This window comes from Microcaecilia unicolor, chromosome 1 (genome assembly GCF_901765095.1).
Source record: "Microcaecilia unicolor chromosome 1, aMicUni1.1, whole genome shotgun sequence".
Classification (NCBI taxonomy): domain Eukaryota; kingdom Metazoa; phylum Chordata; class Amphibia; order Gymnophiona; family Siphonopidae; genus Microcaecilia; species Microcaecilia unicolor.
The window spans coordinates 539,700,534-539,723,375 of NC_044031.1; the positions used below are offsets into that span (position 1 = coordinate 539,700,534).

At 47.5% G+C, this 22,842-nt stretch overlaps 15 non-coding genes across 15 annotated transcripts; all 15 read right to left on the reverse strand.

Moving 5' to 3' along the window:
• Positions 1–487: 487 nt before the first annotated feature.
• On the reverse strand, positions 488–560 carry TRNAA-AGC. Its single transcript has one exon. It is a non-coding gene; the product is annotated as a tRNA-Ala (tRNA).
• Positions 561–1,763: 1,203 nt separating this feature from the next.
• On the reverse strand, positions 1,764–1,836 carry TRNAA-AGC. Its single transcript has one exon. It is a non-coding gene; the product is annotated as a tRNA-Ala (tRNA).
• Positions 1,837–3,038: 1,202 nt separating this feature from the next.
• On the reverse strand, positions 3,039–3,111 carry TRNAA-AGC. The gene has a single exon. It is a non-coding gene; the product is annotated as a tRNA-Ala (tRNA).
• A 1,202-nt stretch (positions 3,112–4,313) lies between these two features.
• Positions 4,314–4,386, reverse strand: TRNAA-AGC. Its single transcript has one exon. It is a non-coding gene; the product is annotated as a tRNA-Ala (tRNA).
• A 1,202-nt stretch (positions 4,387–5,588) lies between these two features.
• TRNAA-AGC lies at positions 5,589–5,661 on the reverse strand. Its single transcript has one exon. It is a non-coding gene; the product is annotated as a tRNA-Ala (tRNA).
• Positions 5,662–6,863: 1,202 nt separating this feature from the next.
• TRNAA-AGC lies at positions 6,864–6,936 on the reverse strand. The gene has a single exon. It is a non-coding gene; the product is annotated as a tRNA-Ala (tRNA).
• Positions 6,937–8,138: 1,202 nt separating this feature from the next.
• On the reverse strand, positions 8,139–8,211 carry TRNAA-AGC. The gene has a single exon. It is a non-coding gene; the product is annotated as a tRNA-Ala (tRNA).
• Positions 8,212–9,414: 1,203 nt separating this feature from the next.
• On the reverse strand, positions 9,415–9,487 carry TRNAA-AGC. Its single transcript has one exon. It is a non-coding gene; the product is annotated as a tRNA-Ala (tRNA).
• Positions 9,488–10,689: 1,202 nt separating this feature from the next.
• On the reverse strand, positions 10,690–10,762 carry TRNAA-AGC. Its single transcript has one exon. It is a non-coding gene; the product is annotated as a tRNA-Ala (tRNA).
• A 1,202-nt stretch (positions 10,763–11,964) lies between these two features.
• TRNAA-AGC lies at positions 11,965–12,037 on the reverse strand. The gene has a single exon. It is a non-coding gene; the product is annotated as a tRNA-Ala (tRNA).
• A 1,202-nt stretch (positions 12,038–13,239) lies between these two features.
• TRNAA-AGC lies at positions 13,240–13,312 on the reverse strand. The gene has a single exon. It is a non-coding gene; the product is annotated as a tRNA-Ala (tRNA).
• A 1,202-nt stretch (positions 13,313–14,514) lies between these two features.
• On the reverse strand, positions 14,515–14,587 carry TRNAA-AGC. The gene has a single exon. It is a non-coding gene; the product is annotated as a tRNA-Ala (tRNA).
• Positions 14,588–15,789: 1,202 nt separating this feature from the next.
• TRNAA-AGC lies at positions 15,790–15,862 on the reverse strand. The gene has a single exon. It is a non-coding gene; the product is annotated as a tRNA-Ala (tRNA).
• A 1,202-nt stretch (positions 15,863–17,064) lies between these two features.
• TRNAA-AGC lies at positions 17,065–17,137 on the reverse strand. Its single transcript has one exon. It is a non-coding gene; the product is annotated as a tRNA-Ala (tRNA).
• A 1,202-nt stretch (positions 17,138–18,339) lies between these two features.
• TRNAA-AGC lies at positions 18,340–18,412 on the reverse strand. Its single transcript has one exon. It is a non-coding gene; the product is annotated as a tRNA-Ala (tRNA).
• Between the last annotated feature and the right edge of the window lie 4,430 nt (positions 18,413–22,842).

The window sequence follows — 22,842 nt, forward strand, 5'->3', positions numbered from 1 at the left end:
ATCCCCTACCTCTGGAGGCTTCTCAGAGGAAGAAAATGGATGCTTTGCTGAGCACAGTTGAACTGTTTTGCCTGGCCAAAGCAAAATCACTTTTCTGGATCCAATTTCATGGAAAGAGAGAAGAGGCCTGCTGCCCATTTTTCACCAGCCTGCTGTGCAGTGACATCTGTGCTCCTCTCTCTGTCTCTCCCTCCCTCTCTCTAGCCCTCCCTGATGAAGGGGTTGTGAACCAAAAAAAGAAGGGGTAGTCCAGATGAGTCATAGCCTCTTATGCTATTTCCTCTGCACTAGTGCACACTGATTCTATTCAGACTCTCTCAAGGACTAACAGAGCACATTTTGTCCTTATTCCATGAGTGCAGCCCCATCTGTAAAATGACTTTAAAGCATGACAAGCGCTCCCTTTCAAGGCTTGTGCATGCCTTTTAACCAGACTAGATAGGTTCAGATCCAACAGCATGTCCCACGGGTATCAGTAAAAGCAGCATGGAGAATGTGGGCATCGATCCCACTACCTCTCGCATGCTAAGCGAGCGCTCTACCACTTGAGCTAATTCCCCTGACTTGCTTTTGCTCTTCTAAAGGCAAACAGATGCTCGGTAGATAACCATCCTGCTGCTTTTCCACTTGAGTCTCACGTCCTTCTTCCAGGCCCTATGTCAGCCAAACAAGGCTCTAATTTGTCTTCCAAGGTCTTTTGGACATTTTACTTCCTTCTGATCCTTTGCCACACATAGCAGAGATGACACTTTTGACAATGTTTCCAGAGCTCCGAGCAGGAGCAGGAGGGCGATCTTCCAGAGGAGTTAAGGACCTTTTGCTCAATGATCTTTGGAGAGTGAAGAACAGAGGATAGGTCTCCAAAAAGAGCTACGAGTCTCACCCCTAAAAGAGTCAAAGAAAGCTATAGTTGTACACGGTTGGCCTTCATTCACTTTCCTTTATTGCAGGTTGAGGCGTTTAGAAGGCTGCCAGTCTGAATGCAGGTATTTGATCCTACAGCTCTCACGTAATAAGCCAGCACTTCTTCCCTTATTCTTAGCAGCACACACCCACTGAAGAAGGGCATGCTTCCATTTCAAATGCTTCCCGAACGTCATCGTCCATTTCTAGAATGGCTAGCACACCGGCAAGAAAAGCGTAGCCTTAGCAGCCCTTTCTAGGTCCTGCTTCGGTGCTTTGGAGGCACTAGCGTGGAGAGGGGCAGCATGGAGAACGTAGGCATTGACCCCACTGCCTCTTGCATGCAAAGAGAGTGTGCTACCATTTGAAATAACTCCCCTACCTCTGGAGGCTTCTCAGAGGAAGAAAATGGATGCTTTGCTGAGCACAGTTGAACTGTTTTGCCTGGCCAAAGCAAAATCACTTTTCTGGATCCAATTTCATGGAAAGAGAGAAGAGGCCTGCTGCCCATTTTTCACCAGCCTGCTGTGCAGTGACATCTGTGCTCCTCTCTCTGTCTCTCCCTCCCTCTCTCTAGCCCTCCCTGATGAAGGGGTTGTGAACCAAAAAAAGAAGGGGTAGTCCAGATGAGTCATAGCCTCTTATGCTATTTCCTCTGCACTAGTGCACACTGATTCTATTCAGACTCTCTCAAGGACTAACAGAGCACATTTTGTCCTTATTCCATGAGTGCAGCCCCATCTGTAAAATGACTTTAAAGCATGACAAGCGCTCCCTTTCAAGGCTTGTGCATGCCTTTTAACCAGACTAGATAGGTTCAGATCCAACAGCATGTCCCACGGGTATCAGTAAAAGCAGCATGGAGAATGTGGGCATCGATCCCACTACCTCTCGCATGCTAAGCGAGCGCTCTACCACTTGAGCTAATTCCCCTGACTTGCTTTTGCTCTTCTAAAGGCAAACAGATGCTCGGTAGATAACCATCCTGCTGCTTTTCCACTTGAGTCTCACGTCCTTCTTCCAGGCCCTATGTCAGCCAAACAAGGCTCTAATTTGTCTTCCAAGGTCTTTTGGACATTTTACTCCTTCTGATCCTTTGCCACACATAGCAGAGATGACACTTTTGACAATGTTTCCAGAGCTCCGAGCAGGAGCAGGAGGGCGATCTTCCAGAGGAGTTAAGGACCTTTTGCTCAATGATCTTTGGAGAGTGAAGAACAGAGGATAGGTCTCCAAAAAGAGCTACGAGTCTCACCCCTAAAAGAGTCAAAGAAAGCTATAGTTGTACACGGTTGGCCTTCATTCACTTTCCTTTATTGCAGGTTGAGGCGTTTAGAAGGCTGCCAGTCTGAATGCAGGTATTTGATCCTACAGCTCTCACGTAATAAGCCAGCACTTCTTCCCTTATTCTTAGCAGCACACACCCACTGAAGAAGGGCATGCTTCCATTTCAAATGCTTCCCGAACGTCATCGTCCATTTCTAGAATGGCTAGCACACCGGCAAGAAAAGCGTAGCCTTAGCAGCCCTTTCTAGGTCCTGCTTCGGTGCTTTGGAGGCACTAGCGTGGAGAGGGGCAGCATGGAGAACGTAGGCATTGACCCCACTGCCTCTTGCATGCAAAGAGAGTGTGCTACCATTTGAAATAACTCCCCTACCTCTGGAGGCTTCTCAGAGGAAGAAAATGGATGCTTTGCTGAGCACAGTTGAACTGTTTTGCCTGGCCAAAGCAAAATCACTTTTCTGGATCCAATTTCATGGAAAGAGAGAAGAGGCCTGCTGCCCATTTTTCACCAGCCTGCTGTGCAGTGACATCTGTGCTCCTCTCTCTGTCTCTCCCTCCCTCTCTCTAGCCCTCCCTGATGAAGGGGTTGTGAACCAAAAAAAGAAGGGGTAGTCCAGATGAGTCATAGCCTCTTATGCTATTTCCTCTGCACTAGTGCACACTGATTCTATTCAGACTCTCTCAAGGACTAACAGAGCACATTTTGTCCTTATTCCATGAGTGCAGCCCCATCTGTAAAATGACTTTAAAGCATGACAAGCGCTCCCTTTCAAGGCTTGTGCATGCCTTTTAACCAGACTAGATAGGTTCAGATCCAACAGCATGTCCCACGGGTATCAGTAAAAGCAGCATGGAGAATGTGGGCATCGATCCCACTACCTCTCGCATGCTAAGCGAGCGCTCTACCACTTGAGCTAATTCCCCTGACTTGCTTTTGCTCTGCTAAAGGCAAACAGATGCTCGGTAGATAACCATCCTGCTGCTTTTCCACTTGAGTCTCACGTCCTTCTTCCAGGCCCTATGTCAGCCAAACAAGGCTCTAATTTGTCTTCCAAGGTCTTTTGGACATTTTACTCCTTCTGATCCTTTGCCACACATAGCAGAGATGACACTTTTGACAATGTTTCCAGAGCTCCGAGCAGGAGCAGGAGGGCGATCTTCCAGAGGAGTTAAGGACCTTTTGCTCAATGATCTTTGGAGAGTGAAGAACAGAGGATAGGTCTCCAAAAAGAGCTACGAGTCTCACCCCTAAAAGAGTCAAAGAAAGCTATAGTTGTACACGGTTGGCCTTCATTCACTTTCCTTTATTGCAGGTTGAGGCGTTTAGAAGGCTGCCAGTCTGAATGCAGGTATTTGATCCTACAGCTCTCACGTAATAAGCCAGCACTTCTTCCCTTATTCTTAGCAGCACACACCCACTGAAGAAGGGCATGCTTCCATTTCAAATGCTTCCCGAACGTCATCGTCCATTTCTAGAATGGCTAGCACACCGGCAAGAAAAGCGTAGCCTTAGCAGCCCTTTCTAGGTCCTGCTTCGGTGCTTTGGAGGCACTAGCGTGGAGAGGGGCAGCATGGAGAACGTAGGCATTGACCCCACTGCCTCTTGCATGCAAAGAGAGTGTGCTACCATTTGAAATAACTCCCCTACCTCTGGAGGCTTCTCAGAGGAAGAAAATGGATGCTTTGCTGAGCACAGTTGAACTGTTTTGCCTGGCCAAAGCAAAATCACTTTTCTGGATCCAATTTCATGGAAAGAGAGAAGAGGCCTGCTGCCCATTTTTCACCAGCCTGCTGTGCAGTGACATCTGTGCTCCTCTCTCTGTCTCTCCCTCCCTCTCTCTAGCCCTCCCTGATGAAGGGGTTGTGAACCAAAAAAAGAAGGGGTAGTCCAGATGAGTCATAGCCTCTTATGCTATTTCCTCTGCACTAGTGCACACTGATTCTATTCAGACTCTCTCAAGGACTAACAGAGCACATTTTGTCCTTATTCCATGAGTGCAGCCCCATCTGTAAAATGACTTTAAAGCATGACAAGCGCTCCCTTTCAAGGCTTGTGCATGCCTTTTAACCAGACTAGATAGGTTCAGATCCAACAGCATGTCCCACGGGTATCAGTAAAAGCAGCATGGAGAATGTGGGCATCGATCCCACTACCTCTCGCATGCTAAGCGAGCGCTCTACCACTTGAGCTAATTCCCCTGACTTGCTTTTGCTCTTCTAAAGGCAAACAGATGCTCGGTAGATAACCATCCTGCTGCTTTTCCACTTGAGTCTCACGTCCTTCTTCCAGGCCCTATGTCAGCCAAACAAGGCTCTAATTTGTCTTCCAAGGTCTTTTGGACATTTTATTCCTTCTGATCCTTTGCCACACATAGCAGAGATGACACTTTTGACAATGTTTCCAGAGCTCCGAGCAGGAGCAGGAGGGCGATCTTCCAGAGGAGTTAAGGACCTTTTGCTCAATGATCTTTGGAGAGTGAAGAACAGAGGATAGGTCTCCAAAAAGAGCTACGAGTCTCACCCCTAAAAGAGTCAAAGAAAGCTATAGTTGTACACGGTTGGCCTTCATTCACTTTCCTTTATTGCAGGTTGAGGCGTTTAGAAGGCTGCCAGTCTGAATGCAGGTATTTGATCCTACAGCTCTCACGTAATAAGCCAGCACTTCTTCCCTTATTCTTAGCAGCACATACCCACTGAAGAAGGGCATGCTTCCATTTCAAATGCTTCCCGAACGTCATCGTCCATTTCTAGAATGGCTAGCACACCGGCAAGAAAAGCGTAGCCTTAGCAGCCCTTTCTAGGTCCTGCTTCGGTGCTTTGGAGGCACTAGCGTGGAGAGGGGCAGCATGGAGAACGTAGGCATTGACCCCACTGCCTCTTGCATGCAAAGAGAGTGTGCTACCATTTGAAATAACTCCCCTACCTCTGGAGGCTTCTCAGAGGAAGAAAATGGATGCTTTGCTGAGCACAGTTGAACTGTTTTGCCTGGCCAAAGCAAAATCACTTTTCTGGATCCAATTTCATGGAAAGAGAGAAGAGGCCTGCTGCCCATTTTTCACCAGCCTGCTGTGCAGTGACATCTGTGCTCCTCTCTCTGTCTCTCCCTCCCTCTCTCTAGCCCTCCCTGATGAAGGGGTTGTGAACCAAAAAAAGAAGGGGTAGTCCAGATGAGTCATAGCCTCTTATGCTATTTCCTCTGCACTAGTGCACACTGATTCTATTCAGACTCTCTCAAGGACTAACAGAGCACATTTTGTCCTTATTCCATGAGTGCAGCCCCATCTGTAAAATGACTTTAAAGCATGACAAGCGCTCCCTTTCAAGGCTTGTGCATGCCTTTTAACCAGACTAGATAGGTTCAGATCCAACAGCATGTCCCACGGGTATCAGTAAAAGCAGCATGGAGAATGTGGGCATCGATCCCACTACCTCTCGCATGCTAAGCGAGCGCTCTACCACTTGAGCTAATTCCCCTGACTTGCTTTTGCTCTTCTAAAGGCAAACAGATGCTCGGTAGATAACCATCCTGCTGCTTTTCCACTTGAGTCTCACGTCCTTCTTCCAGGCCCTATGTCAGCCAAACAAGGCTCTAATTTGTCTTCCAAGGTCTTTTGGACATTTTACTCCTTCTGATCCTTTGCCACACATAGCAGAGATGACACTTTTGACAATGTTTCCAGAGCTCCGAGCAGGAGCAGGAGGGCGATCTTCCAGAGGAGTTAAGGACCTTTTGCTCAATGATCTTTGGAGAGTGAAGAACAGAGGATAGGTCTCCAAAAAGAGCTACGAGTCTCACCCCTAAAAGAGTCAAAGAAAGCTATAGTTGTACACGGTTGGCCTTCATTCACTTTCCTTTATTGCAGGTTGAGGCGTTTAGAAGGCTGCCAGTCTGAATGCAGGTATTTGATCCTACAGCTCTCACGTAATAAGCCAGCACTTCTTCCCTTATTCTTAGCAGCACACACCCACTGAAGAAGGGCATGCTTCCATTTCAAATGCTTCCCGAACGTCATCGTCCATTTCTAGAATGGCTAGCACACCGGCAAGAAAAGCGTAGCCTTAGCAGCCCTTTCTAGGTCCTGCTTCGGTGCTTTGGAGGCACTAGCGTGGAGAGGGGCAGCATGGAGAACGTAGGCATTGACCCCACTGCCTCTTGCATGCAAAGAGAGTGTGCTACCATTTGAAATAACTCCCCTACCTCTGGAGGCTTCTCAGAGGAAGAAAATGGATGCTTTGCTGAGCACAGTTGAACTGTTTTGCCTGGCCAAAGCAAAATCACTTTTCTGGATCCAATTTCATGGAAAGAGAGAAGAGGCCTGCTGCCCATTTTTCACCAGCCTGCTGTGCAGTGACATCTGTGCTCCTCTCTCTGTCTCTCCCTCCCTCTCTCTAGCCCTCCCTGATGAAGGGGTTGTGAACCAAAAAAAGAAGGGGTAGTCCAGATGAGTCATAGCCTCTTATGCTATTTCCTCTGCACTAGTGCACACTGATTCTATTCAGACTCTCTCAAGGACTAACAGAGCACATTTTGTCCTTATTCCATGAGTGCAGCCCCATCTGTAAAATGACTTTAAAGCATGACAAGCGCTCCCTTTCAAGGCTTGTGCATGCCTTTTAACCAGACTAGATAGGTTCAGATCCAACAGCATGTCCCACGGGTATCAGTAAAAGCAGCATGGAGAATGTGGGCATCGATCCCACTACCTCTCGCATGCTAAGCGAGCGCTCTACCACTTGAGCTAATTCCCCTGACTTGCTTTTGCTCTTCTAAAGGCAAACAGATGCTCGGTAGATAACCATCCTGCTGCTTTTCCACTTGAGTCTCACGTCCTTCTTCCAGGCCCTATGTCAGCCAAACAAGGCTCTAATTTGTCTTCCAAGGTCTTTTGGACATTTTACTCCTTCTGATCCTTTGCCACACATAGCAGAGATGACACTTTTGACAATGTTTCCAGAGCTCCGAGCAGGAGCAGGAGGGCGATCTTCCAGAGGAGTTAAGGACCTTTTGCTCAATGATCTTTGGAGAGTGAAGAACAGAGGATAGGTCTCCAAAAAGAGCTACGAGTCTCACCCCTAAAAGAGTCAAAGAAAGCTATAGTTGTACACGGTTGGCCTTCATTCACTTTCCTTTATTGCAGGTTGAGGCGTTTAGAAGGCTGCCAGTCTGAATGCAGGTATTTGATCCTACAGCTCTCACGTAATAAGCCAGCACTTCTTCCCTTATTCTTAGCAGCACACACCCACTGAAGAAGGGCATGCTTCCATTTCAAATGCTTCCCGAACGTCATCGTCCATTTCTAGAATGGCTAGCACACCGGCAAGAAAAGCGTAGCCTTAGCAGCCCTTTCTAGGTCCTGCTTCGGTGCTTTGGAGGCACTAGCGTGGAGAGGGGCAGCATGGAGAACGTAGGCATTGACCCCACTGCCTCTTGCATGCAAAGAGAGTGTGCTACCATTTGAAATAACTCCCCTACCTCTGGAGGCTTCTCAGAGGAAGAAAATGGATGCTTTGCTGAGCACAGTTGAACTGTTTTGCCTGGCCAAAGCAAAATCACTTTTCTGGATCCAATTTCATGGAAAGAGAGAAGAGGCCTGCTGCCCATTTTTCACCAGCCTGCTGTGCAGTGACATCTGTGCTCCTCTCTCTGTCTCTCCCTCCCTCTCTCTAGCCCTCCCTGATGAAGGGGTTGTGAACCAAAAAAAGAAGGGGTAGTCCAGATGAGTCATAGCCTCTTATGCTATTTCCTCTGGACTAGTGCACACTGATTCTATTCAGACTCTCTCAAGGACTAACAGAGCACATTTTGTCCTTATTCCATGAGTGCAGCCCCATCTGTAAAATGACTTTAAAGCATGACAAGCGCTCCCTTTCAAGGCTTGTGCATGCCTTTTAACCAGACTAGATAGGTTCAGATCCAACAGCATGTCCCACGGGTATCAGTAAAAGCAGCATGGAGAATGTGGGCATCGATCCCACTACCTCTCGCATGCTAAGCGAGCGCTCTACCACTTGAGCTAATTCCCCTGACTTGCTTTTGCTCTTCTAAAGGCAAACAGATGCTCGGTAGATAACCATCCTGCTGCTTTTCCACTTGAGTCTCACGTCCTTCTTCCAGGCCCTATGTCAGCCAAACAAGGCTCTAATTTGTCTTCCAAGGTCTTTTGGACATTTTACTTCCTTCTGATCCTTTGCCACACATAGCAGAGATGACACTTTTGACAATGTTTCCAGAGCTCCGAGCAGGAGCAGGAGGGCGGTCTTCCAGAGGAGTTAAGGACCTTTTGCTCAATGATCTTTGGAGAGTGAAGAACAGAGGATAGGTCTCCAAAAAGAGCTACGAGTCTCACCCCTAAAAGAGTCAAAGAAAGCTATAGTTGTACACGGTTGGCCTTCATTCACTTTCCTTTATTGCAGGTTGAGGCGTTTAGAAGGCTGCCAGTCTGAATGCAGGTATTTGATCCTACAGCTCTCACGTAATAAGCCAGCACTTCTTCCCTTATTCTTAGCAGCACACACCCACTGAAGAAGGGCATGCTTCCATTTCAAATGCTTCCCGAACGTCATCGTCCATTTCTAGAATGGCTAGCACACCGGCAAGAAAAGCGTAGCCTTAGCAGCCCTTTCTAGGTCCTGCTTCGGTGCTTTGGAGGCACTAGCGTGGAGAGGGGCAGCATGGAGAACGTAGGCATTGACCCCACTGCCTCTTGCATGCAAAGAGAGTGTGCTACCATTTGAAATAACTCCCCTACCTCTGGAGGCTTCTCAGAGGAAGAAAATGGATGCTTTGCTGAGCACAGTTGAACTGTTTTGCCTGGCCAAAGCAAAATCACTTTTCTGGATCCAATTTCATGGAAAGAGAGAAGAGGCCTGCTGCCCATTTTTCACCAGCCTGCTGTGCAGTGACATCTGTGCTCCTCTCTCTGTCTCTCCCTCCCTCTCTCTAGCCCTCCCTGATGAAGGGGTTGTGAACCAAAAAAAGAAGGGGTAGTCCAGATGAGTCATAGCCTCTTATGCTATTTCCTCTGCACTAGTGCACACTGATTCTATTCAGACTCTCTCAAGGACTAACAGAGCACATTTTGTCCTTATTCCATGAGTGCAGCCCCATCTGTAAAATGACTTTAAAGCATGACAAGCGCTCCCTTTCAAGGCTTGTGCATGCCTTTTAACCAGACTAGATAGGTTCAGATCCAACAGCATGTCCCACGGGTATCAGTAAAAGCAGCATGGAGAATGTGGGCATCGATCCCACTACCTCTCGCATGCTAAGCGAGCGCTCTACCACTTGAGCTAATTCCCCTGACTTGCTTTTGCTCTTCTAAAGGCAAACAGATGCTCGGTAGATAACCATCCTGCTGCTTTTCCACTTGAGTCTCACGTCCTTCTTCCAGGCCCTATGTCAGCCAAACAAGGCTCTAATTTGTCTTCCAAGGTCTTTTGGACATTTTATTCCTTCTGATCCTTTGCCACACATAGCAGAGATGACACTTTTGACAATGTTTCCAGAGCTCCGAGCAGGAGCAGGAGGGCGGTCTTCCAGAGGAGTTAAGGACCTTTTGCTCAATGATCTTTGGAGAGTGAAGAACAGAGGATAGGTCTCCAAAAAGAGCTACGAGTCTCACCCCTAAAAGAGTCAAAGAAAGCTATAGTTGTACACGGTTGGCCTTCATTCACTTTCCTTTATTGCAGGTTGAGGCGTTTAGAAGGCTGCCAGTCTGAATGCAGGTATTTGATCCTACAGCTCTCACGTAATAAGCCAGCACTTCTTCCCTTATTCTTAGCAGCACACACCCACTGAAGAAGGGCATGCTTCCATTTCAAATGCTTCCCGAACGTCATCGTCCATTTCTAGAATGGCTAGCACACCGGCAAGAAAAGCGTAGCCTTAGCAGCCCTTTCTAGGTCCTGCTTCGGTGCTTTGGAGGCACTAGCGTGGAGAGGGGCAGCATGGAGAACGTAGGCATTGACCCCACTGCCTCTTGCATGCAAAGAGAGTGTGCTACCATTTGAAATAACTCCCCTACCTCTGGAGGCTTCTCAGAGGAAGAAAATGGATGCTTTGCTGAGCACAGTTGAACTGTTTTGCCTGGCCAAAGCAAAATCACTTTTCTGGATCCAATTTCATGGAAAGAGAGAAGAGGCCTGCTGCCCATTTTTCACCAGCCTGCTGTGCAGTGACATCTGTGCTCCTCTCTCTGTCTCTCCCTCCCTCTCTCTAGCCCTCCCTGATGAAGGGGTTGTGAACCAAAAAAAGAAGGGGTAGTCCAGATGAGTCATAGCCTCTTATGCTATTTCCTCTGCACTAGTGCACACTGATTCTATTCAGACTCTCTCAAGGACTAACAGAGCACATTTTGTCCTTATTCCATGAGTGCAGCCCCATCTGTAAAATGACTTTAAAGCATGACAAGCGCTCCCTTTCAAGGCTTGTGCATGCCTTTTAACCAGACTAGATAGGTTCAGATCCAACAGCATGTCCCACGGGTATCAGTAAAAGCAGCATGGAGAATGTGGGCATCGATCCCACTACCTCTCGCATGCTAAGCGAGCGCTCTACCACTTGAGCTAATTCCCCTGACTTGCTTTTGCTCTTCTAAAGGCAAACAGATGCTCGGTAGATAACCATCCTGCTGCTTTTCCACTTGAGTCTCACGTCCTTCTTCCAGGCCCTATGTCAGCCAAACAAGGCTCTAATTTGTCTTCCAAGGTCTTTTGGACATTTTACTCCTTCTGATCCTTTGCCACACATAGCAGAGATGACACTTTTGACAATGTTTCCAGAGCTCCGAGCAGGAGCAGGAGGGCGATCTTCCAGAGGAGTTAAGGACCTTTTGCTCAATGATCTTTGGAGAGTGAAGAACAGAGGATAGGTCTCCAAAAAGAGCTACGAGTCTCACCCCTAAAAGAGTCAAAGAAAGCTATAGTTGTACACGGTTGGCCTTCATTCACTTTCCTTTATTGCAGGTTGAGGCGTTTAGAAGGCTGCCAGTCTGAATGCAGGTATTTGATCCTACAGCTCTCACGTAATAAGCCAGCACTTCTTCCCTTATTCTTAGCAGCACACACCCACTGAAGAAGGGCATGCTTCCATTTCAAATGCTTCCCGAACGTCATCGTCCATTTCTAGAATGGCTAGCACACCGGCAAGAAAAGCGTAGCCTTAGCAGCCCTTTCTAGGTCCTGCTTCGGTGCTTTGGAGGCACTAGCGTGGAGAGGGGCAGCATGGAGAACGTAGGCATTGACCCCACTGCCTCTTGCATGCAAAGAGAGTGTGCTACCATTTGAAATAACTCCCCTACCTCTGGAGGCTTCTCAGAGGAAGAAAATGGATGCTTTGCTGAGCACAGTTGAACTGTTTTGCCTGGCCAAAGCAAAATCACTTTTCTGGATCCAATTTCATGGAAAGAGAGAAGAGGCCTGCTGCCCATTTTTCACCAGCCTGCTGTGCAGTGACATCTGTGCTCCTCTCTCTGTCTCTCCCTCCCTCTCTCTAGCCCTCCCTGATGAAGGGGTTGTGAACCAAAAAAAGAAGGGGTAGTCCAGATGAGTCATAGCCTCTTATGCTATTTCCTCTGCACTAGTGCACACTGATTCTATTCAGACTCTCTCAAGGACTAACAGAGCACATTTTGTCCTTATTCCATGAGTGCAGCCCCATCTGTAAAATGACTTTAAAGCATGACAAGCGCTCCCTTTCAAGGCTTGTGCATGCCTTTTAACCAGACTAGATAGGTTCAGATCCAACAGCATGTCCCACGGGTATCAGTAAAAGCAGCATGGAGAATGTGGGCATCGATCCCACTACCTCTCGCATGCTAAGCAAGCGCTCTACCACTTGAGCTAATTCCCCTGACTTGCTTTTGCTCTGCTAAAGGCAAACAGATGCTCGGTAGATAACCATCCTGCTGCTTTTCCACTTGAGTCTCACGTCCTTCTTCCAGGCCCTATGTCAGCCAAACAAGGCTCTAATTTGTCTTCCAAGGTCTTTTGGACATTTTACTCCTTCTGATCCTTTGCCACACATAGCAGAGATGACACTTTTGACAATGTTTCCAGAGCTCCGAGCAGGAGCAGGAGGGCGATCTTCCAGAGGAGTTAAGGACCTTTTGCTCAATGATCTTTGGAGAGTGAAGAACAGAGGATAGGTCTCCAAAAAGAGCTACGAGTCTCACCCCTAAAAGAGTCAAAGAAAGCTATAGTTGTACACGGTTGGCCTTCATTCACTTTCCTTTATTGCAGGTTGAGGCGTTTAGAAGGCTGCCAGTCTGAATGCAGGTATTTGATCCTACAGCTCTCACGTAATAAGCCAGCACTTCTTCCCTTATTCTTAGCAGCACACACCCACTGAAGAAGGGCATGCTTCCATTTCAAATGCTTCCCGAACGTCATCGTCCATTTCTAGAATGGCTAGCACACCGGCAAGAAAAGCGTAGCCTTAGCAGCCCTTTCTAGGTCCTGCTTCGGTGCTTTGGAGGCACTAGCGTGGAGAGGGGCAGCATGGAGAACGTAGGCATTGACCCCACTGCCTCTTGCATGCAAAGAGAGTGTGCTACCATTTGAAATAACTCCCCTACCTCTGGAGGCTTCTCAGAGGAAGAAAATGGATGCTTTGCTGAGCACAGTTGAACTGTTTTGCCTGGCCAAAGCAAAATCACTTTTCTGGATCCAATTTCATGGAAAGAGAGAAGAGGCCTGCTGCCCATTTTTCACCAGCCTGCTGTGCAGTGACATCTGTGCTCCTCTCTCTGTCTCTCCCTCCCTCTCTCTAGCCCTCCCTGATGAAGGGGTTGTGAACCAAAAAAAGAAGGGGTAGTCCAGATGAGTCATAGCCTCTTATGCTATTTCCTCTGCACTAGTGCACACTGATTCTATTCAGACTCTCTCAAGGACTAACAGAGCACATTTTGTCCTTATTCCATGAGTGCAGCCCCATCTGTAAAATGACTTTAAAGCATGACAAGCGCTCCCTTTCAAGGCTTGTGCATGCCTTTTAACCAGACTAGATAGGTTCAGATCCAACAGCATGTCCCACGGGTATCAGTAAAAGCAGCATGGAGAATGTGGGCATCGATCCCACTACCTCTCGCATGCTAAGCAAGCGCTCTACCACTTGAGCTAATTCCCCTGACTTGCTTTTGCTCTGCTAAAGGCAAACAGATGCTCGGTAGATAACCATCCTGCTGCTTTTCCACTTGAGTCTCACGTCCTTCTTCCAGGCCCTATGTCAGCCAAACAAGGCTCTAATTTGTCTTCCAAGGTCTTTTGGACATTTTACTCCTTCTGATCCTTTGCCACACATAGCAGAGATGACACTTTTGACAATGTTTCCAGAGCTCCGAGCAGGAGCAGGAGGGCGATCTTCCAGAGGAGTTAAGGACCTTTTGCTCAATGATCTTTGGAGAGTGAAGAACAGAGGATAGGTCTCCAAAAAGAGCTACGAGTCTCACCCCTAAAAGAGTCAAAGAAAGCTATAGTTGTACACGGTTGGCCTTCATTCACTTTCCTTTATTGCAGGTTGAGGCGTTTAGAAGGCTGCCAGTCTGAATGCAGGTATTTGATCCTACAGCTCTCACGTAATAAGCCAGCACTTCTTCCCTTATTCTTAGCAGCACACACCCACTGAAGAAGGGCATGCTTCCATTTCAAATGCTTCCCGAACGTCATCGTCCATTTCTAGAATGGCTAGCACACCGGCAAGAAAAGCGTAGCCTTAGCAGCCCTTTCTAGGTCCTGCTTCGGTGCTTTGGAGGCACTAGCGTGGAGAGGGGCAGCATGGAGAACGTAGGCATTGACCCCACTGCCTCTTGCATGCAAAGAGAGTGTGCTACCATTTGAAATAACTCCCCTACCTCTGGAGGCTTCTCAGAGGAAGAAAATGGATGCTTTGCTGAGCACAGTTGAACTGTTTTGCCTGGCCAAAGCAAAATCACTTTTCTGGATCCAATTTCATGGAAAGAGAGAAGAGGCCTGCTGCCCATTTTTCACCAGCCTGCTGTGCAGTGACATCTGTGCTCCTCTCTCTGTCTCTCCCTCCCTCTCTCTAGCCCTCCCTGATGAAGGGGTTGTGAACCAAAAAAAGAAGGGGTAGTCCAGATGAGTCATAGCCTCTTATGCTATTTCCTCTGCACTAGTGCACACTGATTCTATTCAGACTCTCTCAAGGACTAACAGAGCACATTTTGTCCTTATTCCATGAGTGCAGCCCCATCTGTAAAATGACTTTAAAGCATGACAAGCGCTCCCTTTCAAGGCTTGTGCATGCCTTTTAACCAGACTAGATAGGTTCAGATCCAACAGCATGTCCCACGGGTATCAGTAAAAGCAGCATGGAGAATGTGGGCATCGATCCCACTACCTCTCGCATGCTAAGCGAGCGCTCTACCACTTGAGCTAATTCCCCTGACTTGCTTTTGCTCTTCTAAAGGCAAACAGATGCTCGGTAGATAACCATCCTGCTGCTTTTCCACTTGAGTCTCACGTCCTTCTTCCAGGCCCTATGTCAGCCAAACAAGGCTCTAATTTGTCTTCCAAGGTCTTTTGGACATTTTACTCCTTCTGATCCTTTGCCACACATAGCAGAGATGACACTTTTGACAATGTTTCCAGAGCTCCGAGCAGGAGCAGGAGGGCGATCTTCCAGAGGAGTTAAGGACCTTTTGCTCAATGATCTTTGGAGAGTGAAGAACAGAGGATAGGTCTCCAAAAAGAGCTACGAGTCTCACCCCTAAAAGAGTCAAAGAAAGCTATAGTTGTACACGGTTGGCCTTCATTCACTTTCCTTTATTGCAGGTTGAGGCGTTTAGAAGGCTGCCAGTCTGAATGCAGGTATTTGATCCTACAGCTCTCACGTAATAAGCCAGCACTTCTTCCCTTATTCTTAGCAGCACACACCCACTGAAGAAGGGCATGCTTCCATTTCAAATGCTTCCCGAACGTCATCGTCCATTTCTAGAATGGCTAGCACACCGGCAAGAAAAGCGTAGCCTTAGCAGCCCTTTCTAGGTCCTGCTTCGGTGCTTTGGAGGCACTAGCGTGGAGAGGGGCAGCATGGAGAACGTAGGCATTGACCCCACTGCCTCTTGCATGCAAAGAGAGTGTGCTACCATTTGAAATAACTCCCCTACCTCTGGAGGCTTCTCAGAGGAAGAAAATGGATGCTTTGCTGAGCACAGTTGAACTGTTTTGCCTGGCCAAAGCAAAATCACTTTTCTGGATCCAATTTCATGGAAAGAGAGAAGAGGCCTGCTGCCCATTTTTCACCAGCCTGCTGTGCAGTGACATCTGTGCTCCTCTCTCTGTCTCTCCCTCCCTCTCTCTAGCCCTCCCTGATGAAGGGGTTGTGAACCAAAAAAAGAAGGGGTAGTCCAGATGAGTCATAGCCTCTTATGCTATTTCCTCTGCACTAGTGCACACTGATTCTATTCAGACTCTCTCAAGGACTAACAGAGCACATTTTGTCCTTATTCCATGAGTGCAGCCCCATCTGTAAAATGACTTTAAAGCATGACAAGCGCTCCCTTTCAAGGCTTGTGCATGCCTTTTAACCAGACTAGATAGGTTCAGATCCAACAGCATGTCCCACGGGTATCAGTAAAAGCAGCATGGAGAATGTGGGCATCGATCCCACTACCTCTCGCATGCTAAGCGAGCGCTCTACCACTTGAGCTAATTCCCCTGACTTGCTTTTGCTCTTCTAAAGGCAAACAGATGCTCGGTAGATAACCATCCTGCTGCTTTTCCACTTGAGTCTCACGTCCTTCTTCCAGGCCCTATGTCAGCCAAACAAGGCTCTAATTTGTCTTCCAAGGTCTTTTGGACATTTTACTCCTTCTGATCCTTTGCCACACATAGCAGAGATGACACTTTTGACAATGTTTCCAGAGCTCCGAGCAGGAGCAGGAGGGCGATCTTCCAGAGGAGTTAAGGACCTTTTGCTCAATGATCTTTGGAGAGTGAAGAACAGAGGATAGGTCTCCAAAAAGAGCTACGAGTCTCACCCCTAAAAGAGTCAAAGAAAGCTATAGTTGTACACGGTTGGCCTTCATTCACTTTCCTTTATTGCAGGTTGAGGCGTTTAGAAGGCTGCCAGTCTGAATGCAGGTATTTGATCCTACAGCTCTCACGTAATAAGCCAGCACTTCTTCCCTTATTCTTAGCAGCACACACCCACTGAAGAAGGGCATGCTTCCATTTCAAATGCTTCCCGAACGTCATCGTCCATTTCTAGAATGGCTAGCACACCGGCAAGAAAAGCGTAGCCTTAGCAGCCCTTTCTAGGTCCTGCTTCGGTGCTTTGGAGGCACTAGCGTGGAGAGGGGCAGCATGGAGAACGTAGGCATTGACCCCACTGCCTCTTGCATGCAAAGAGAGTGTGCTACCATTTGAAATAACTCCCCTACCTCTGGAGGCTTCTCAGAGGAAGAAAATGGATGCTTTGCTGAGCACAGTTGAACTGTTTTGCCTGGCCAAAGCAAAATCACTTTTCTGGATCCAATTTCATGGAAAGAGAGAAGAGGCCTGCTGCCCATTTTTCACCAGCCTGCTGTGCAGTGACATCTGTGCTCCTCTCTCTGTCTCTCCCTCCCTCTCTCTAGCCCTCCCTGATGAAGGGGTTGTGAACCAAAAAAAGAAGGGGTAGTCCAGATGAGTCATAGCCTCTTATGCTATTTCCTCTGCACTAGTGCACACTGATTCTATTCAGACTCTCTCAAGGACTAACAGAGCACATTTTGTCCTTATTCCATGAGTGCAGCCCCATCTGTAAAATGACTTTAAAGCATGACAAGCGCTCCCTTTCAAGGCTTGTGCATGCCTTTTAACCAGACTAGATAGGTTCAGATCCAACAGCATGTCCCACGGGTATCAGTAAAAGCAGCATGGAGAATGTGGGCATCGATCCCACTACCTCTCGCATGCTAAGCGAGCGCTCTACCACTTGAGCTAATTCCCCTGACTTGCTTTTGCTCTTCTAAAGGCAAACAGATGCTCGGTAGATAACCATCCTGCTGCTTTTCCACTTGAGTCTCACGTCCTTCTTCCAGGCCCTATGTCAGCCAAACAAGGCTCTAATTTGTCTTCCAAGGTCTTTTGGACATTTTATTCCTTCTGATCCTTTGCCACACATAGCAGAGATGACACTTTTGACAATGTTTCCAGAGCTCCGAGCAGGAGCAGGAGGGCAATCTTCCAGAGGAGTTAAGGACCTTTTGCTCAATGATCTTTGGAGAGTGAAGAACAGAGGATAGGTCTCCAAAAAGAGCTACGAGTCTCACCCCTAAAAGAGTCAAAGAAAGCTATAGTTGTACACGGTTGGCCTTCATTCACTTTCCTTTATTGCAGGTTGAGGCGTTTAGAAGGCTGCCAGTCTGAATGCAGGTATTTGATCCTACAGCTCTCACGTAATAAGCCAGCACTTCTTCCCTTATTCTTAGCAGCACACACCCACTGAAGAAGGGCATGCTTCCATTTCAAATGCTTCCCGAACGTCATCGTCCATTTCTAGAATGGCTAGCACACCGGCAAGAAAAGCGTAGCCTTAGCAGCCCTTTCTAGGTCCTGCTTCGGTGCTTTGGAGGCACTAGCGTGGAGAGGGGCAGCATGGAGAACGTAGGCATTGACCCCACTGCCTCTTGCATGCAAAGAGAGTGTGCTACCATTTGAAATAACTCCCCTACCTCTGGAGGCTTCTCAGAGGAAGAAAATGGATGCTTTGCTGAGCACAGTTGAACTGTTTTGCCTGGCCAAAGCAAAATCACTTTTCTGGATCCAATTTCATGGAAAGAGAGAAGAGGCCTGCTGCCCATTTTTCACCAGCCTGCTGTGCAGTGACATCTGTGCTCCTCTCTCTGTCTCTCCCTCCCTCTCTCTAGCCCTCCCTGATGAAGGGGTTGTGAACCAAAAAAAGAAGGGGTAGTCCAGATGAGTCATAGCCTCTTATGCTATTTCCTCTGGACTAGTGCACACTGATTCTATTCAGACTCTCTCAAGGACTAACAGAGCACATTTTGTCCTTATTCCATGAGTGCAGCCCCATCTGTAAAATGACTTTAAAGCATGACAAGCGCTCCCTTTCAAAGCTTGTGCATGCCTTTTAACCAGACTAGATAGGTTCAGATCCAACAGCATGTCCCACGGGTATCAGTAAAAGCAGCATGGAGAATGTGGGCATCGATCCCACTACCTCTCGCATGCTAAGCGAGCGCTCTACCACTTGAGCTAATTCCCCTGACTTGCTTTTGCTCTGCTAAAGGCAAACAGATGCTCGGTAGATAACCATCCTGCTGCTTTTCCACTTGAGTCTCACGTCCTTCTTCCAGGCCCTATGTCAGCCAAACAAGGCTCTAATTTGTCTTCCAAGGTCTTTTGGACATTTTACTCCTTCTGATCCTTTGCCACACATAGCAGAGATGACACTTTTGACAATGTTTCCAGAGCTCCGAGCAGGAGCAGGAGGGCGATCTTCCAGAGGAGTTAAGGACCTTTTGCTCAATGATCTTTGGAGAGTGAAGAACAGAGGATAGGTCTCCAAAAAGAGCTACGAGTCTCACCCCTAAAAGAGTCAAAGAAAGCTATAGTTGTACACGGTTGGCCTTCATTCACTTTCCTTTATTGCAGGTTGAGGCGTTTAGAAGGCTGCCAGTCTGAATGCAGGTATTTGATCCTACAGCTCTCACGTAATAAGCCAGCACTTCTTCCCTTATTCTTAGCAGCACACACCCACTGAAGAAGGGCATGCTTCCATTTCAAATGCTTCCCGAACGTCATCGTCCATTTCTAGAATGGCTAGCACACCGGCAAGAAAAGCGTAGCCTTAGCAGCCCTTTCTAGGTCCTGCTTCGGTGCTTTGGAGGCACTAGCGTGGAGAGGGGCAGCATGGAGAACGTAGGCATTGACCCCACTGCCTCTTGCATGCAAAGAGAGTGTGCTACCATTTGAAATAACTCCCCTACCTCTGGAGGCTTCTCAGAGGAAGAAAATGGATGCTTTGCTGAGCACAGTTGAACTGTTTTGCCTGGCCAAAGCAAAATCACTTTTCTGGATCCAATTTCATGGAAAGAGAGAAGAGGCCTGCTGCCCATTTTTCACCAGCCTGCTGTGCAGTGACATCTGTGCTCCTCTCTCTGTCTCTCCCTCCCTCTCTCTAGCCCTCCCTGATGAAGGGGTTGTGAACCAAAAAAAGAAGGGGTAGTCCAGATGAGTCATAGCCTCTTATGCTATTTCCTCTGGACTAGTGCACACTGATTCTATTCAGACTCTCTCAAGGACTAACAGAGCACATTTTGTCCTTATTCCATGAGTGCAGCCCCATCTGTAAAATGACTTTAAAGCATGACAAGCGCTCCCTTTCAAGGCTTGTGCATGCCTTTTAACCAGACTAGATAGGTTCAGATCCAACAGCATGTCCCACGGGTATCAGTAAAAGCAGCATGGAGAATGTGGGCATCGATCCCACTACCTCTCGCATGCTAAGCAAGTGCTCTACCACTTGAGCTAATTCCCCTGACTTGCTTTTGCTCTTCTAAAGGCAAACAGATGCTCGGTAGATAACCATCCTGCTGCTTTTCCACTTGAGTCTCACGTCCTTCTTCCAGGCCCTATGTCAGCCAAACAAGGCTCTAATTTGTCTTCCAAGGTCTTTTGGACATTTTATTCCTTCTGATCCTTTGCCACACATAGCAGAGATGACACTTTTGACAATGTTTCCAGAGCTCCGAGCAGGAGCAGGAGGGCGATCTTCCAGAGGAGTTAAGGACCTTTTGTTCAATGATCTTTGGAGAGTGAAGAACAGAGGATAGGTCTCCAAAAAGAGCTACGAGTCTCACCCCTAAAAGAGTCAAAGAAAGCTATAGTTGTACACGGTTGGTCTTCATTCACTTTCCTTTATTGCAGGTTGAGGCGTTTAGAAGGCTGCCAGTCTGAATGCAGGTATTCGATCCTACAGATCTCACGTAATAAGCCAGCACTTTTTCCCTTATTCTTAGCATTGCACTAAGCAAGGTCTCTATCACTTGAGTTAACTCTCAACACATACCACAGTACCCTTAAAAATAATTACTGTAGTGGTACATATCCTTCAATATTACTTTATAACAAATATAAAATGCCGTATTAAGCTGTATTAATAACATAAGTCTTCTTGTCCCTTCCTCTGGTTTTCCTGCTTTTTCTCTTTTCTGAAGCTGGAGTTCCTTACAATGTTCCTTCCACCCCATTCTCCTTATGAAGGAGCAGACAAATAAAGGTTTGTCTGCCAAATTACTTTGTGAATTAACATTAAGGGCAAGATGCACAAACGTCCTCGTTAGAGCCGTTCCGTACCAATTTCCATAACGAATTGTTACGGAACGGCTATGCACAAAGGAAAGGGAATGCAAATGAGCTGCTCACTTGCATTCTCTATCCCTTTGTTAAAACCGTCGAAAATCAGCCCGTAAAGCATACGTGGAACAACCAAGCGTTATGCTGGGTGCTCTGCGTATGCCAAAAACGTAAAAAAAACGTCAAAAAACCAAAAAACAAATACGTCCTTTATGGACTGCCTTGCCCCCCCCCCCCTCCGCGCCCGAGGTCGCCACTGCTCCTCGCTGCCCCTGCATTAAAATCCTGACTTTTTTAGGCAGCCCCGGCTCCCTCCCTCCCTTCCTCTCTTTCTCCCGCCATCCTCCGCCCCTGTGCCCCGCCCCCGCCGCCCACCCTGAGGTCATCGCCGCCTCTCCCCCCCCTCCACCGGGCCCCCCTCCGTCTGAAACCGGTCCCGTGCAACGCCTCTCACCTCTATGTGAAGGCGCTGCACGGGCAAGAACAGCTGATCGCCTCCTCAGACATCCCTCCATTCCCCCTGGGCCCGCCCTTGTCTGACATAAGTAACCTATGTAAGTTACTTACGTCAGACTAGGGCAGGCCAAGGAGGAAAGAAGGGAAGTGCCGAAGCCAAGCGATCAGCTGTTGCTGCTGCGGCCGGTTCAGTGCCTTCACACGGGGGTGAGAGGCGCTGTGAGGGCCCGGTGGCAGATGGAGGGGGGCGGCGGTGGCGATGACCTCAGTGGGGGTGGCGGGGGCGGGGGCACAGGCGTGCAGAGGATGGTGAAGAAGCTGTCATTTCAAGAGCGGGGGGAGCAGCGGCGGCAACTTCGGGGGGGCCGGGGCTGCGGAAAGCTCTTTCAATGAAGGGGGAGCAGTGGCGGCGACCACGGGCTGGGGGGTTGAAGGCCATCTATAAAGGTCGTCCATAGGCATGTCGGGGTTTTTTTGTTGTTTGTTTGTTTTATTTTTTGACGTCCTTGGCATGCGCACAGCAGCCAGCATAACGCTTGGCTGCTCTGCGCATGCTCTACCGGCCCATTCTCCGACCGTTTTATGAGGGATTATAGAATGCATGTGAGCTGCAATGAGCAGCTCATTTGCATTCCCTTTCCCTTGATGCATTGCCGTTCCCTACCGATTCGCTATGGAATTCGGTAGGGAACGGCTCTAACGACGACTTTAGTGCATCTGACTCTCAGAGCCTATAGCAAACTTACCAGCGCCAATTCACAAATCACATTTATCAGTACCTTTAAAAAAGCAGCAGTGAATATACAAAACCGCAATATGCTTCCTATTGGAAAAGAACAAATCAGACTCCTATGGATCCACACACAAATTACATGCCAACAGAATCTCTGATCTTGGTCACTCACAGAACACAGAGCAATCCTCACCAATTATATATTAAAGGACCAGAGTTAGAAAAGGAAACACTGAGAAATCACATTCTCTGTAAGTAGTACAGCACAGGAGAAATAGAAAAGGATTATCTACTGTAGTTAGCAAAATACAAGATCACTTTCAACCCCAAAATAAAATTCACATATAAATTATCTGGATACACATAAAAAGTGGGACAACAGTGAGTTGTATTTTCAAAGCACTTACACTTACAAAGTTACAGAGAGGCATATTTTCAAAACACTTAGACATACAAAGTTACATGGAGGGGCATTGTCGATATGATGTCTAAGTACAACTTTAGACGTTTGCAAAAATATCCAAAATCTGAATAAGAAGGAAGTTCATTTTCCAAAAAGAAAAATGTCTATCTTTTGTTTTAGAAAATACTGTTTCTAACAAGGTTTTGTGCTTTGGACTGTTTTTTCTTGTTTATTTTCAAAACAAAAAACGTCCAAGTGAAAAACATAAAAATCAAGCCATTGGGATGTAGGAGGGGCCAGCATTTTTAGTAGGCTGGTCTCCCAGACATCCCAGAAGATAAATGGGGCACCCTGGGGGTGAGAAAAATGTCCAATGCAGATTTATGCCAGTTTTTGGACATTTTTCTATTTTGAAAATGAGCTCCATAGTAACCTATGGAACTTTTAGTGCTTGCGCTTTGAAAATGAGCCCCTAGACTAGTGTCTCCAGCCTATGTATTACTGGAACATAACCACAGAGACATGGAGGGGCATTTTCGAAAGGGACGTCCACATTTCGATTTGCAAAACATCCCCATCCAGGGGCAGGGCAACTCATATTTTCAAAACAAGATGGGCGTCCATCTTTCGTTTCAAAAATACCGTCAGGGACGTCCAAATCCTTAAATTTGGTCGTCCTTAGAGATGGACGTCCCTAGACATGGACGTTTCTGATTTTCAGTGATTTTCAAAACCAAAAATGTCC